Here is a 15617-nt window from a genome sequence, read left to right as displayed (position 1 = left end):
TGATAACCTTTATTCTTCACTACCTTTTAACACTGCAATTGCAAAGACAATAAAGCTTTTTTCGAGTAACAGAAGAGGTATTTTACCCCATTCCTCTTGAACAGCTTTCTTGAACAGTATAACAAAGTAAAATCCTCTACAAATGTGCGAATTGACTATGTACTCCTGGTGTGAGAAAGCATAAAAAATGTAAAAATAAATATCTTCAGCCCTCCAACATAGGATGGTTAAATTTACAGTTTTTCAATATTAAGCCAGAGAGGCGTATTCAGTAGAATTCTGATGTTTTAAAAACTATTATTAATATACGGTATAATGTACTATACCGACAAATATGTTACTTTTCAAATGCAGAATGCTATTCTTCTAAATTTTAAACGATAACAGTCGAGTTCTATCAGTTTTCTTAATGAGTGTATACTTTAATGCGTCGCTAAAAGGCACTATGTTACCAACTACTCATTAATCGACAATGTAACTGTAATATTTCTTAATTATTCTTCAAGTCCCTCAAGGAAAGCATAGATTAATGATTACTGCAACATCCTTACTATCCAAGAATTAAATTAATTTCAAACGTTCTTCAGGTTTAGTTCATTTTTCGCTGTATGCATTAAAATAAATAATGCGAATTGCCGTTCTCGTCTGCACGTTTAATGGATTATTTGGTGAGTTAAATGGTGCATTAAACAGTTATTTGTAAAAGCGATCTTTCGTTACATGAATTTGCTGACTGTAAGCTAAGGCAAATTGTCTGGATATTCTGAGTATATTTAAGGATTGCTAGGATATGAAGTCCAGCACGACAGACGTATTTTATGTTAAACTATATTTTTAGGTTTTGTAGTTTTAGCAGAAAGTAAAATCTAAGTCGTAAAATGCCTATAGTGCAAAAATTTAGAACTTCATAAATAGTTTGTTATTTTTTGCTATTGCTTATTGCTTATCCTACATGATCCAGCTGACAAACCTAAATCGGTCCATTAATTCATATATCTTCAGAAGTTCGAAGATGAAGCATCAGCGAAGATCGACCAGTCCAACATAAAACTTCATGAGCAGTTTGTTATCTTTTGCTATTGCTTATCCTCCATGGTCTAGCACATAAACCTAAATTAGGTCTATTAATTCATGTATCTTTAGAAGCGTCAACGAAGCATCAACGAAGATCGTTAAACTAAAGTCCAACATAGAACTTTCATGAACAGTTTGTTATCTTTTGCTATTGCTTATCCTCCATGGTCTACCACATAAACCTAAATTAGGTCTATTAATTCATGTATCTTCAGAAGTTCGAAGATGAAGCATCAACGAAAATCGACCAGCTACAGTCCAACATAGAACGTCATGAATAGTTTGTTATCTTTTGCTTTTGCTTATCCTCCATGATCTAGTACATAAACCTAATTTAGGTCCATTAATTCATGTATCTTCAGAAGTTCGAAGATGAAGCATCCACGAAGATCGACCAACTAAAGTCCAACATAGAACTTAATGAACAGTTTGTTATCTTTTGCTAGTGCTTATCCTCCATGGTCTAGCATATAAACCTAAATTAGGTCTATTAATTCATGTATCTTTAGAAGTTCGAAGATAAGCATCAACAAAGATCGTTCAACTAAAGTCCAACATAGAACTTTTATGAACAGTTTGTTATCGTTTACTATGGCTTCTCCTCCATGATCTAGCACATCAACCTAAATTAGGTCCATTAATTCATGTATCTTCAGAAGTTCGAAGATGAAGCATCAACGAAGATCGACCAACTAAAGTCCAACATAGAACTTAATGAACAGTTTGTTATCTTTTTCTAGTGCTTATCCTCCATGGTCTAGCATATAAACCTAAATTAGGTCCATTAATTCATGTATCTTTAGAAGTTCGAAGATAAGCATCAACAAAGATCGTTCAACTAAAGTCCAACATAGAACTTTTATGAACAGTTTGTTATCGTTTACTATGGCTTCTCCTCCATGATCTAGCACATCAACCTAAATTAGGTCCATTAATTCATGTATCTTCAGAAGTTCGAAGATGAAGCATCAGCGAAGATTGACCAACTACAGTCCAACATATAAGACACGATGACTTCTTCGAGACTGTTCTATATGATATTTAAGTCAATTTAAAATACACTGTTGGGCGAAAAAATGGAAAACTGTAAACGTTGATGCTGATATGCATAAAGAAAAGGTTTTATAGTTGCCTTATATTCACAACGAGTGTAAATTCGGGCAGGTCCATGTGAAATTGAGGAAGAGAGCATTTTCCAAATAGGGCAATTTTTTAATTTTTTATTGGTGAAGATCACTTCATAGTGAAATAGATCCAATTAGTGCTTCTGTCTTACCTGTTTTGTAAAGATTTCAGATACATCATTTCTTTAAAGCTTTGCACAAGATGAAACACTTAATATTTAACAAGAAACAAAAGTTGACCGTAAGCTGACATAAATAGGATACATAACAGGGCATAAAATATGCTAATGTTTTTACTTGAAAAAAATTGGTGACAATGTTTATTGCGTCACTCAGTTAGTTAATCAATTCGAATAAAATTTCTAAGGTAAATTAAGGGCCCTCCCTCTCGTGCATTGCGTAAGTTGAAAATGGAATGATAAACTCAACGTAATGGATCAAAACATCTGGAAGGATTAAGCTAAAGCTATATCAAACATAAAAAATATCGACTCTTTCCATAAGGAATCTATACATCCTTGAATGATTAATTACTGAGCCATAGTTTCTCAACGAGGGAAAAATCGCCCATCGATTGGAGCTAAGGAGACGTCTGGGGCATTACTTGTTCTAATGGCAGAAAGGAGGCGTTTAGGGATAAATGTATATAGAACAGGTTTAAAAAAAGTGGTGATTACTTTGCAGATATATTAGGTTATTTCGAAGCAGGAAAGATGAAAAATGAGCAATCCCCTCGCCGGGACTCCATCCACGGACCTCTCGAAATATGCGTCGAGCGTGCTGACCACTACACCACGAAGGCATGCTATGAAGGCTGGAGAAATAACTTATTTATTCCCCCTTTTAAAGGACGAATAGGGATTAGAGGACACAATCGCCAATTCCTGGTGGTGGAGAATGATCAACCACCACCTTTTTTAGTTCGGGCACCACTGTAGAGACATTAGGTTTTTTTTTAAAGCAAGAGATATGAAAAATGAACGATGCCCTCGCCAGGATTCGAACCACTGACCTCTCGAAATATGGGTCGAGCGTGCTGACCACTACACCATGAAGGCATGCCAAGAAGGCGGGAGACATACCTTATCACGTAAACAATATATTAGCAAATACACCAATATTTATCTGATTATTCAAATAGCCCTAGCAGGCTTTGGAAACAATCATACGAAACCCTTTCACTAGATCTTTCATACATATTAGCATATATCGTATGCATGAAAGTTTGCTGCTTACTGCAAGGAAAGATGCAAGATGGAAGTTACATAAGTTCATAAAAAAATCCTCAGATCAATATGTTTTGTACTTGCAGCGTTATCCAGCATGCACAGATAACACTATTTCGTCTTAACCGCAGGGTTTTAAAAGTTTGGCAGGAATGAAGTGGCAAGAGTCTAGGTTCTTGATTATAATTAAAAATGCATGAAAGGTCTTTACTCATTACCTACAAAATTCCAGATTTCAAGCAAAATAAGCACCTGTTTAAAAAAAATAATGCACAGTAAATCAGCACCTACAGGTAACACTGAAAAAGATATCCATTGTGTTATTGTTTTAAGAATACAAGTTGCTGAACGGACCGAAGGGAAGCACTGATTGAAAATAAAAACTTTAAAATGGCGTGGGTAAGATAAAAATGTTTGGGTTGAACCTGGATTAGTCTTTTGAGAATGTACGTAGCGTATTCGGAAACTAAGTACCGTTTCATTCTAGCGCCGTCGCAGCGCTGTGGTAGGCGTCCCGCGCATGCGCACTAGTCTTTCTTGTTCACCGACTTTCAATTGTCGCCATTTTGGTTGCTCTATGTTGTGTTTTCAGTTTGCTGTGCACATTCAAAATGTTTAAGACAATTAATTCTCCCGCTGACTGTGAGATTCGTGCCGTGATTAAATTTTTGAACGCGAGGAATGTTAAACCGGCCGAAATTTGTCGTCAAGTGACAGAAGTTTACGGTGAATACGCGATAAGTGATGGAATTGTGAGAAAGTGGGTAAGAATGTTTAATGCAGGTCGAATAAATGTCCACGCCGAGGCTCGGAGTGGTCGGCCTTCTGTTGTCACCGATGATTTGGTAAGGAAAGTTGATGAAGCAATTCATGAGAACAGACGCTTCACAATGACAACTCTTTCAGAGGCATTTCCAGAAAATTCACGTACTGTTTTGCTCGAAATTGTGTCTGACCGCTTGAATTATCGCAAACTGTGTTACCGATGGGTTCCAAAAATGTTCACAAAACAAAGCGACTTGGTAGTGCCCCGACATTTCTCATCCGGTACAGTGATGAGGGAGAAAACGTTTTAAACCAAATTGTGACAGGTGATGAAACTTGGGTGTGTCATTTCACACCAGAATCGAAACAACAATCGATGGAGTGGAGACACAATCATTCTCCGAAAAAACAAAAGTTCAAAGTGACAATGTCATCACAAAATATCATGTGCACTGTCTTCTGGGATAGGAAAGGCGTTTTGTTTACTGAATTTCTTCCCAGAGGTGAAATCATTAATGCGGCACGATATTAGGAGATTTTAACAAAACTAAGGCGTGCCATTCAAAACAAACGAAGAGGAATGCTCAGTAAAGGAATTGTGCTGCTCCATGACAATGCTCGGCCCCATACTGCTGGTGTCACTCAATCGTTAGTTCGACAGTTTCATTGGGAGCAGTTCGATCACCCGCCGTACAGCCCGGACTTGGCGCCGTCCGATTATCACTTGTTCCTGCACATGAAGCGCGAGCTTGGTGGCAAGCGCTTTGGATCTGACGATGACACGAAAAATGCTGAGGAGTCGTGGTTATCGAAACTGGCGGAAAGTTTCTTTGACGATGGTATACAAAAACTGGTCACCCGCTATGACAAGTGTTTGATCATTGGCGGAAACTATGTTGAAAAGTAGTTTAAGACATGTATTTTCATGTAAAAATAAAATTGGATTCGAAAAAATTTGTTTTACTATTTTTTTTTTTTTTTTTCAAAACGGTACTTGTTCTTGAAAATGAAATATAAATTTGCCTCTTATGAAATCAACTTCAAAGATCCACATTTTAATTTCTTGTGAAGGGAGAAATGTAGTCATTAACAAAGAAATATAAGAATTGTACGAAGCCAAGTTGTTTGCAACCAAGTGTCAGTTAGGAAAACAGACCATTGAACCTCTCTCTGTATTTGCCTTCAGGAAGCACGTTTCACACAGAATCTGCTCTGTTTGAGGAAATCCGCATGGACAGCTGCGAAACGATGCAGTCTTAAAACAATGAATGAAAATTGTTACTAACATTTTTTTTTTTTTTTCGCGTTCGCTCGCAACTACCTTCATGTGTCGAGACTAGTACAAAAAAGAGAGTAGCGGGAAAAGAAAAAACAGAAAAGAGTTAAAGTGCACGTAAAAATCAGATTCTGGCTCCGCGCCCAGCCTTACCTTCAGAAACCCAAACATTTGCATTGGCTGACACATGTTGTTATTTTAAAACTTGCCATATGGCGTTCAAGTTGGATGAATACCCGTGTCTCTACGTTTCTTACAATGACTGAAACATCCTTCTAAAAATTTGGAGCTCTTTGTGGTTTATTACTTAGTTTCTCAAGCATCAAACTTGCATCCGCTTTGGATAAAAAAAACTTCACTTCAGAAACGATGCAATTCGGGCAAAAGTACAAAGCTTTAATAAAAGCATAAGGCGGCATCTTCCCAAAGAAAACGTATGCCTACTTTGTCATCAAGAAAACTATGATTCATTTCTTTCCTTTTTACTTCCTTGTAAAAAGTAAACGAAACATTGCAATTTCGGGTATCATATTTCCACGAAAATATTCATTTTGACCGCTCTCGATTCCATTTGAACGATTTTTTGCTTTGCGGACATCATTACGTACGAACACAATAAAGGACTGTTTTTTTTTTTTTTTTTTATCAAAACGGAATTGTAAAATGGATTTCAAACGAATTTAGAACTAATTTTTTCATAACGTTTGCACGTACGTACGTATATATCTCGCATAATTCAAAAATGTTTAGCCGTAGAACGTTGAAATTTTGTACATGGGGACTATGGTATAACCATCATCTTACCTGGTTCAATGAGCTTTGATCCTTTATTCTTATATGTTGGTAAATTGCACTTTTTTTTTTTTTTTTGCTTTAAAAGTGATTGGATTATGTTGTTCTTATGTTCCGGTTAAGGGTTTTATAGCTTCAGTTAATCTGCATGCAATAGAATAATCAACAATTTTAAAGTGGCGCTAGGCCTAACAGCAGACAGTTTTGTTTATGTTTGAAACGCTTAGTAGTATAGTGAACTAAGTCAGCTGGTATGTAAAATGTGGTGAGAGACGTATAGAGAAATTAAAAAATTTCTTCGCTCACTTCATTTCAGTTTGCGCCGAGAATAATTGATTTCAGAAAGTTCTTAATTTTACGTAACCTATTTTCCTTTCCCCTTCGCCCACCAGCGGCCGAGCGGTAACGTCGCTGAACACTGGTAGTTCGGACCGAGGTTCGAATCCCGCGAACGGGCTGGCTTTTTCGTGGTTTTCCCATGTGTAACGTGTTTACGAGCCAGTTAACCTTAGAAAGTCCTCCACGAAGGCATCCCTCCCTTTAGGCAGATAGCCCTAGAGGCTTTGCCATAATGACACACACATACACACACACACACACCTTTGCCTTTCATTGTGCACGAAAGGAAACCAAATTTAGTGTTACTATCACCTATAGCAAATATGCCAAATTTGAAAACGCACCGATATATAAATTCATGGCCCACCAGCGGCCGCAGCGGTAAAGTCGCTGAACACTGGTAGTTCGGACCGAGGTTCGAATCCCGCGAACGGGCTGGCGTTTTCGTGGTTTTCCCCATGTGTTACGTGTATACGAAACAGTTTCCCTTAGAAAGTCCTCCACGAAGGCATCCCTCCCCTATAGGCAGATAGCCCTAGTGTGCTTTGCCATAATTAAATAAACCAATATAAATTCATGTGTATTTTAGGATATTTTGGACAAAAATCTCTAACTGTTTGCAGGTATGCCTAGAAAATACATGCACTTTAAAATGATGGTTAGAATTTTAGAAGTTAAAATTAAGAAATATTTTCTAAAAATTTATAAAAATTACTAAAAAGTACAGATTTTAAAATTTATTTAGAAAATATCTGTAAATTCTATTTGGATTGAAACTAAATTTTGAAATGTGAAAGAAGGTACCAAATAATTTAATAAACAAAGAGCTATTAATAAATGTATACCAAATTGAATTAACACTGAGGAGGTAAAATTTTGAGAGCTAATTTTTAAAAAAACTTCTTCAAAATACCTATGTTAGAACAATGTTATATATATATCTGATTAATACCTATGTGAAGCTGACCTTTTGAGACATGAAAAACGCAAGTTAAATTTCTACACTCGGCCCAATAGATTGGGGGATATAGAACATTCTTTTTCGTGAAGAATATACATAAAAACCAAATAGAATCAAACAAACACAAAAATGAACAACATTATGAAATTTTAGATCAAGTTTAGTTTTGGTATTTTGTGTTGGTTCCTTTACTTTTTACACTCACAATAAACGGCTTTTCACTTTTCAAATTGTTGCCGCCAAATATTAGAGCCCTACTTTATATTTAAAGAAATTAAATAATGAAGAATATGCATGAATATACAGTGTCTCACAAAAGTGATGGGACACTTGTGCTTTACAAAAGGAAACTGAAATAAAATAAATTAAAAGAACATGTAAACATTTTTGTGGGTGTGTTTCATACTTAAATTTAGTAACAATTATTACATAACATACATTTTCTCAAAATATTAAACTATTAATTTAATCAAAATACAATTGTTTAGAACGGAGCACAAAAAATGGCTCACATAAGTGATGGGACACCATTAGATACTACTACGTACTGCAATAAAAATATTTTTGGGGTTATTTATTTTTACTCAAAAGCAATTGGCAATAATTTATAAAATCGTTTGCAGTCTTTCTCTTCAGTTTGTTTCGGAATTTTTGTATTTTTTAGCTCTGTGCAGCCATGAATGCTAAACGAAAAGAAACTTTGCCTGAAATTCGAAAATTAGTCATTAATTTGCATATTGAACGCGGAAAAATCTATTAGAGAAACTGCTGAAACAGTTAACATGAGTCATTCAACAGTTTTCAATATCATTAAACGATATAAAAGGAATCCTATGATTCAGGATAAAAGAAGACCTGGCCGACCATCAAAGCTATCCAATGTAATAAAGCGAATTATCGTTCAAAATATTAAAATAAAATCGAAGAATGAGTGCTCCTAAAGTTGCTGCTGATTTACAAGCATTATATGGAATAATTGTTAATCCTGAGACTATTAGAAGCATAATTCGATCTGCTGGATATCACGGTAGAGCAGCCAGGAAAAAATTCTTCGTAAGTGAAAAGAATAGAAAACTCAGACTGGCTTTCGCAAAATCCAACATAAATAAGAACTCTGATTACTGGAATGAAGTTATATTTGCTGATGAGAGTAAATTTAATATATTTGGTTCTGACGGTAGAATCTTGGTGTGGAGAAAACCCAGGAAAGAATTTTCGCAAACAGAACTTGGTGCCAACAGTAAAACATGGTGGAGGAGGAGTTATGGTATGGGGGTGTATGTCGTCCGCTGGAGTTGGTAATCTCGTTTTTATTGAGAGTATAATGGATCAGTACAAGTATATTGACATTTTAAATCAAAATTTGAAATCTTCAGCACGAAAATTGATCCTTCATAACGATTTTAAATTCTAGCAGGACAATGACCCTAAGAACACTGCTTTGAACGTTAGACTCTGGCTGTTGTATAACTGTCCTGAAATAATAAAAACACCACCACAATCTTCAGACTTAAATCCCATAGAGAATATTTGGCAAGAATTGGAATCAAGAATTCGCAAACACACCATTTCTTCAAAACAACAATTAAAATCGGTGCTTCAAGAAGAATGGGGTAAAATCACTCCAGAAATCACAAAAAAAATTAGTCGAATCCATTCCAAGAATATTAAATCATGTTTTAAAAGTAAAAGGAAATCCAGCAAAATATTAAAACATTTTAAGAAGTAAAATTTTTGGATAAATATTTGATGGAAAAGTAAGTGTCCCATAACTTATGTGAGCCATTTTTTGCTCCGTTCTAAACAATTGTATTTTTATGAAATTATTATTTTAATATTTTGAGAAAATGTATGTTATGTAATAATCGTTACTAAATTTAAGTATGAAACACACCCACAAAAAATTTTAGATGTTTTTTTAAATTTATTTTAAGTTTCCTTTCGTAAAGCACAAGTGTCCCATCACTTTTGTGAGACACTGTATATATGTTTCTCGCATTGTGAAAAACAACGGTACCTAAAGACATTAAATTTTGAGTAACGTCGTCTTATATTCGAATTTCGGCATCCGAAAGCCTAAATTTGGAATTTATTTTATTATCTATTTCATAGTTTGTAAAATGTTAACCAATTCTAGATTAACAATTTCAACGCTTTCACTAAACGAACAATGGAAACACTGTACGGGGAAAAAAATATCTCCAGCGCGCGAGACTGTGTATCTGAAATTTTAAATATATGCGCTTTTTAAATTATTTTGTGACATTGCTGTTAAATTGAATTTTTCGGTTTAAGTGCGAAAAGCATGATATTTAGTAAAGGAAGGTAACAAACAAAACGTTAAAAAAACTCCTTTGTGCGTAATATAAAACTTGAAAGCTTTCAGATTTTTACTTCCTTGTACGAAGTAAAAAGGAAGCATTGAAATCGCGAAAAGTTTCAGGCAGCATATTTCAACGAAAATATCCAGTTTTACCGCTATCGAATGCAATTAAACGATGTTTTCGCGTGATATCTGTAGGTAAGGACAGAATAAAATACTCTTTTCCTTCAAAAAAATTATAAAACTGCTTTAAAATTAATTCTGAAGAGAAATTTTCGTGGCGTCTGTACGAACGTATGTACGTACGTGCCGCACCAAACGTATATAAATATATTTATATATATATATCCACTCTGTTATCCGGCTCAGTGATCTCAGTTTCTTTACTCTTATATGTTTGTAAATTGTACATTTTTTGCTTTAAAAATGATCGAATTATGTTGTTTTTATCTTCCGGTTAAGGGTTTTATGCCTTTAGTAAATCTGTATGCAATATTTTGAAAATTATCAACAATTTTAAAGTTGTCCAAGTGCCGCTAAGCCTTTTTTATATGGCGGCCATTGATGTTTACATTTGAAACAGAGACTAGTGGACTTGTTGCCAATCTAGAGAAACTTAGCTTCGCAACAACAAAGATAACGCCTTCATTTATTATTGCCAATTAAATCATGCTTAATTCTTTCTGGAATTTTTGCGAGGAAATAAGTGTTTAAGATTTACTTCGTAATTTTTAATATAGATATTTTGAGTTTTTAGGCATTTTTGCCTTCTCGCGAAGTGAGAACTGAATTAATTGAACGAGAAGTACTCAATCGTCTGTGAAAAACTGTTTCTTTTTTGTTTTGTTTGCTTAATTTCTTTTATACATCATTCTAGCTTTATTATAGTATTTGAATAGAACATGTGGCAACGATTAGATAATTCTATTCTTTAAATGATGTAAATTTTGTGCATTATGAGTTATAATATGAACGAAATATATAAGTTAACTGTTATATAATTATTGTATTATATAACAGTTAACTTAGTTTCCGTTATATAATTATTATATAAGTTAATTGTTATATAATTATTAATACTGTTAAGTGAATCTAGCGCCAGAGTGTCGCTATGGTAAACAAATACTAGAGTGAATTGTAAAGATTGCATTTATTCTATTGTGGTTTATGCGCTGTCGGCGAAGTAGATGTTATTCAATCCAATAAGTTTAAATGAAATGCAAGAAAAAATGCGTATAATTTAATATTTCGTACAAGGAAGTCATGTGGTGTACACATCAGATTTTTTTAAATACAAAATACAGTTTTGTACGAATGCTCTGAATTTTATTACGAACACATCGACTAAGTTAAAGCGTGCAAAACAAATCGGAAAAAAGTCTTGCTAATCTTTTTTTGAAACATGCTATTACGCTTAATGCTAGCGGTGGGATTTATCTGAGGATATATTGAACATATCACATGTTTGAAACGAGAAAATCACAATTGCTCAGCAGATTTGAGGTAAACCAATTATCAAGGGAAAAAGATGCTTAATGGACGTCGAACTAAAACAGCTGAAGCTTAATTTCTAAAAACGCAAAGCAAATAGACATTTTCGCTCCTTTCTCTTTAAGAAATCTTTGTTTTGACAACCTTTCTCTTTCATTTATTTACGAACATAGCATTCTGTTTTCATAATGAAGTTTTCGAAACATTTGCAACGTTAATTACTTTCATTTTTTAACCTACGATGTTTTCTCGGTATATTGAATAGTTAAAATGTTGATGAGCAAGATGTACAAGATGAACATTGTTTGATAGAACTTAATTATATTTTCACACAGAAATTGTTTCTTCATACAAGAGATGAAACATTCCGTACCACATAAAAAATGTGTAATATAATATCGTGTAATAATGAAATTTGGAAATCAACGATTTCATAGCGAGCAATGGCAACACTCTACAGAATAATACATTTTTATCACCAGTTCGCGGAAATTCTAAAGATTTATCGGAAATTCTGAAGATATGCTGCTTTCAACTATTTTGTGATTTTTCTGTAGAACTGAATTTTAAGGGCCCAGAAGTGATATTTAATACGTAAACACAAAAAACGTTAATAATAAAGAAACCAAAAAAATTGTAAAGCCATCTTAAGAAGGAAAATGAACACTGATATCATAAACTATTAAAAGACTGAAAAAAAAATAGCAAATTGTTATTCTAACTCTTAACGCTGCATCAGGAATTTTAAACATATATTGCTATGCCGCTTTTAATTTTTTTGTAATTTTGCTGTTGAATTGCATTATGCTTCATAATAAAGCTAAAAAGACAAAACAAATAGGGTTGTTATGAGTAAGTTGTAACAACAGATTGGTAGATTGCGATCTCAGCGAGAGCTTTAACATACCTTTTTGGGCGACCGTTAAAATATCAAATATTTCAGAATTTTGTTTTATATAATTTTGTTTTGTTTTAGTATATTATGTCAAGAGTTTTGGTAATTTAATAGATTTTTTGCTTGTAGAAATGCAATTACATAATCCACATAAAGTAGAAGGTTACATAAAGTACGTGGTGCTTAAAATACTTCAGATGCACACATTTAAACAAAGAATGCAATATCGAATTAAAATTTTGAATGCAGTTACTTTCAGCAAAGTAGTCAAATCCTTTTTTAATTTCCCAATACAATTCTTCGTAATAATATCGCTCTCAATTGAATACATGTCCTTTCGTCATCTCCATCGAATTTCAGTTTAGCAAGAATTTGTAAATCCAAAATTTCACAAATTAAAAAAAAAGTAAATTCTGATTTTCCATACATGCTGAATTTCAGCTATTTTAATTTCTTCATTTTTCATCTAAGTGAATTTCAGTTTGTTGATAGTTCCCTTATACGTTTTGAATAATATCGTTTATACTCGTATAAATAATTATTAATCTTAAAGCAGGCACTCTATTTTTAATTTCATTATTTTAAGTAAATAAAAAAACAATGTCTTAATTTAAGTATATAGCTGAACAGAAATATGTGTTCCGATTTTATCACAGAAAAAAAAATAATAAAAAAAAAAATCTGAAACGTTTCAGATTTAAAATTACGTCCAAAGGGGCATTTTTTTAACATTTTGTGTGTTACCTTTATTTATTAAATATTTTGTTCTTCGCACTTAAACCATAAATTTCAGTTCAATAACAATGTCACAAAATAATTTTAAAATGAGCCTATCTTTAGAATTTCCGACACACAGTTCCGCGCACTGGACATAAAAAGATTTTATTTTATCCCCGTAGATTGTTGCTATTACTCGCTTTGAAATCCTTGAGTTTGTTACTCAAAAATTCGGTAAAGTTTTACAAAATATGAAATCGATCATAAAACAATTTCCAAATTTCAAATTTGGGCTTCCACATGCTCATATTCGCAGTAGGATTACGTCATTGAAAATTCGAAGATTCTATGTACCGTTGTTTTATCAGAATGCGAGAAATATACATACATTTATGCAGATTTTTCGTTATTTAATTTCTTCAAATATAATGCAGGACTCTAACATTGGGTGGCAACAGTTTGAAAAATGAAACGATCGTTTATAGCGATTCAACGCAAAATCGCAAAACAAAAACAATAGTCCTTCAGAAAAAAGCCCCTTTGGACTAAAAGTAATTTTTTATTTAATCCCTTATAACTAAAAGCAAGCTAATGCGTTTGATATTAGGATAAATGTAAATTAATAGTAATTTCTAATTTTTATTTTTTGATGTTTTTGAAGTTTTCTCTTAATTTTTTAAAAATATACTTACATAATCTTAAATTTTATCCTTAATTTTGATTTGAATTAGAGATAGTTTCTCCTGGAATACCCTTGATAAAAGCAGGCACATGTTTTGCTACAAACCATTAAACAAATGAAAATTGTTTTATTTTAGTTAATACAGAAATGCGTTCGAGATTTAGCGAATAAAAAGTGTTTTAATGATTTGATTGTCCATTTTTACTTCCTTGTAGGAAATTAAGGAAGTATTGCAATCGCGAAAAATTTCTAGCATCGTATTTAAAATAAAATACTCATTTTGACCATTGTTGAATCCATCTGAACGATGTTTTTGGATGACATCTGAATTTGCGGACAGAATAAATGACTCTTTTTTACAAAACGAAATGTAGAATGGATTTAAAATGGTTTAAAGTGGGTGCAGAAGAAATTTTTTTCGTGACATCTGTAAGTACACTGGAAGAAAAAAAAAAAAAAAAAAAAATGGGGGCAGGGACAGTTTTTATCCCCCCTACTACTGGGCCGATCGACAAAATTCAAACTGCGTTTTTCGTGTCTGGAAAGCGCGACTTAGAATATCTATTAGATTTATATATAGCATTGATCTAACATAGGTATTTTGACATAAAACCGGACTTTTTCTGAAGTAACATACCAATTGTTTTCATTATTTCGATTCTATGACTCAAATTATGTCTAGATGTTAAATTTTGTAAAATTTGGTGAGAAATTTATGGAGAAATTTAAAAATTTATCTTTGCGCATTTTATTTCAGTTTGCGCCAAGAATAATGCACTTGGCGAACTTTTTAATGTATGGCAACCTATTTTCCTTCCCCTTCCATTGTATAGGAGCGGAAAAAAGATACAGCGTTCCTAGCTTTTTACATTGTGCATGAGAGGAAAAAAGTCTGATGTGTACACCACATGACTTCCTTGTATTGGAATATTAAATTATACGCATTTTTTTGCACGTTCTGTGCCAGTTTTTTGGGGGGGAGGGGCATTGTGATTTAAAAATTCCTGAATTTACAATTCCCCAAATTTAGCTAACTCATGTCCATGTCGAGAATTCCTCTACGCGATGTAAATTAATTTAAAATTTATTTGAAACACACATATAAAATGAAAAACATTATATAAAAGTGTGAAAACCGTTGGAATATACGCAAGTATCAAATCAATAACGCTATATATGTGCAGTTTTTGCTTTGAAAGTGATTGAATTCTACTGTTTTCATGTTGCTGTTAAGGTTTCATGCCTTTAGTTAATTTGCATGCTATAGTTGTAGAATTGTCAATATTTAAAAATATATTCAAGAGGTGTTAAGCCTAAAGAGGCCACCATTCGTTTGCATTTGAAACTCTTAGTAGAATAATGTTTTTGCACCAACTTCAGCGTCTTTCTGCCGGGTGGGACCAGACATAAACTTTCGGTTTTGTGCACGGAAAAAATCTGTCTTCCTGTCTGCTGCCCGAATTGCGTATTTTTACATACAAACTTTAATTTTAATTGTGAAAATTGTTTTTAACTGTAATTGATGTTTTATGGTTCTACATGTTACAGTTTTTAATGAAAAATGTCTTGAGTTTTTATGTACATTTTGCCTTTCCGCGAAGTGGGGATTGAATTAGTTGAATGAGAAATATAACTTGAATGAAATTCCAGGAAAGAATTTTAAATGAAATGCAGCATAAAAATGTTCATAATTTAATTGGTCATACAAGGAAATCATGTGGTGTCCAGATCAGATATTTGTTTATGCTATGCAAATACAGATAATTATTTTTTTAACTGTGTTATATTTATTGACATAAATACGATAGGATCAAAATTTAAAACCTCCTACTTACACTACAAGGAATAAGTATTGAAACAGCAAAATATCGCCACCTATCGATCGGAAATTTTCAAGCATCTCTACACGCTGTGGTCTTAAAAAGAGTTACCCTGGATATTTGGTGATTTTG

This window comes from Stegodyphus dumicola, chromosome 5, assembly GCF_044657685.1.
Source record: "Stegodyphus dumicola isolate Sdum_Otavi_A_Nest chromosome 5, ASM4465768v1".
Lineage (NCBI taxonomy): Eukaryota > Metazoa > Arthropoda > Arachnida > Araneae > Eresidae > Stegodyphus > Stegodyphus dumicola.
The sequence above is the reverse complement of the archived record's forward strand: the minus strand, read 5'-3'. Positions refer to the sequence as shown.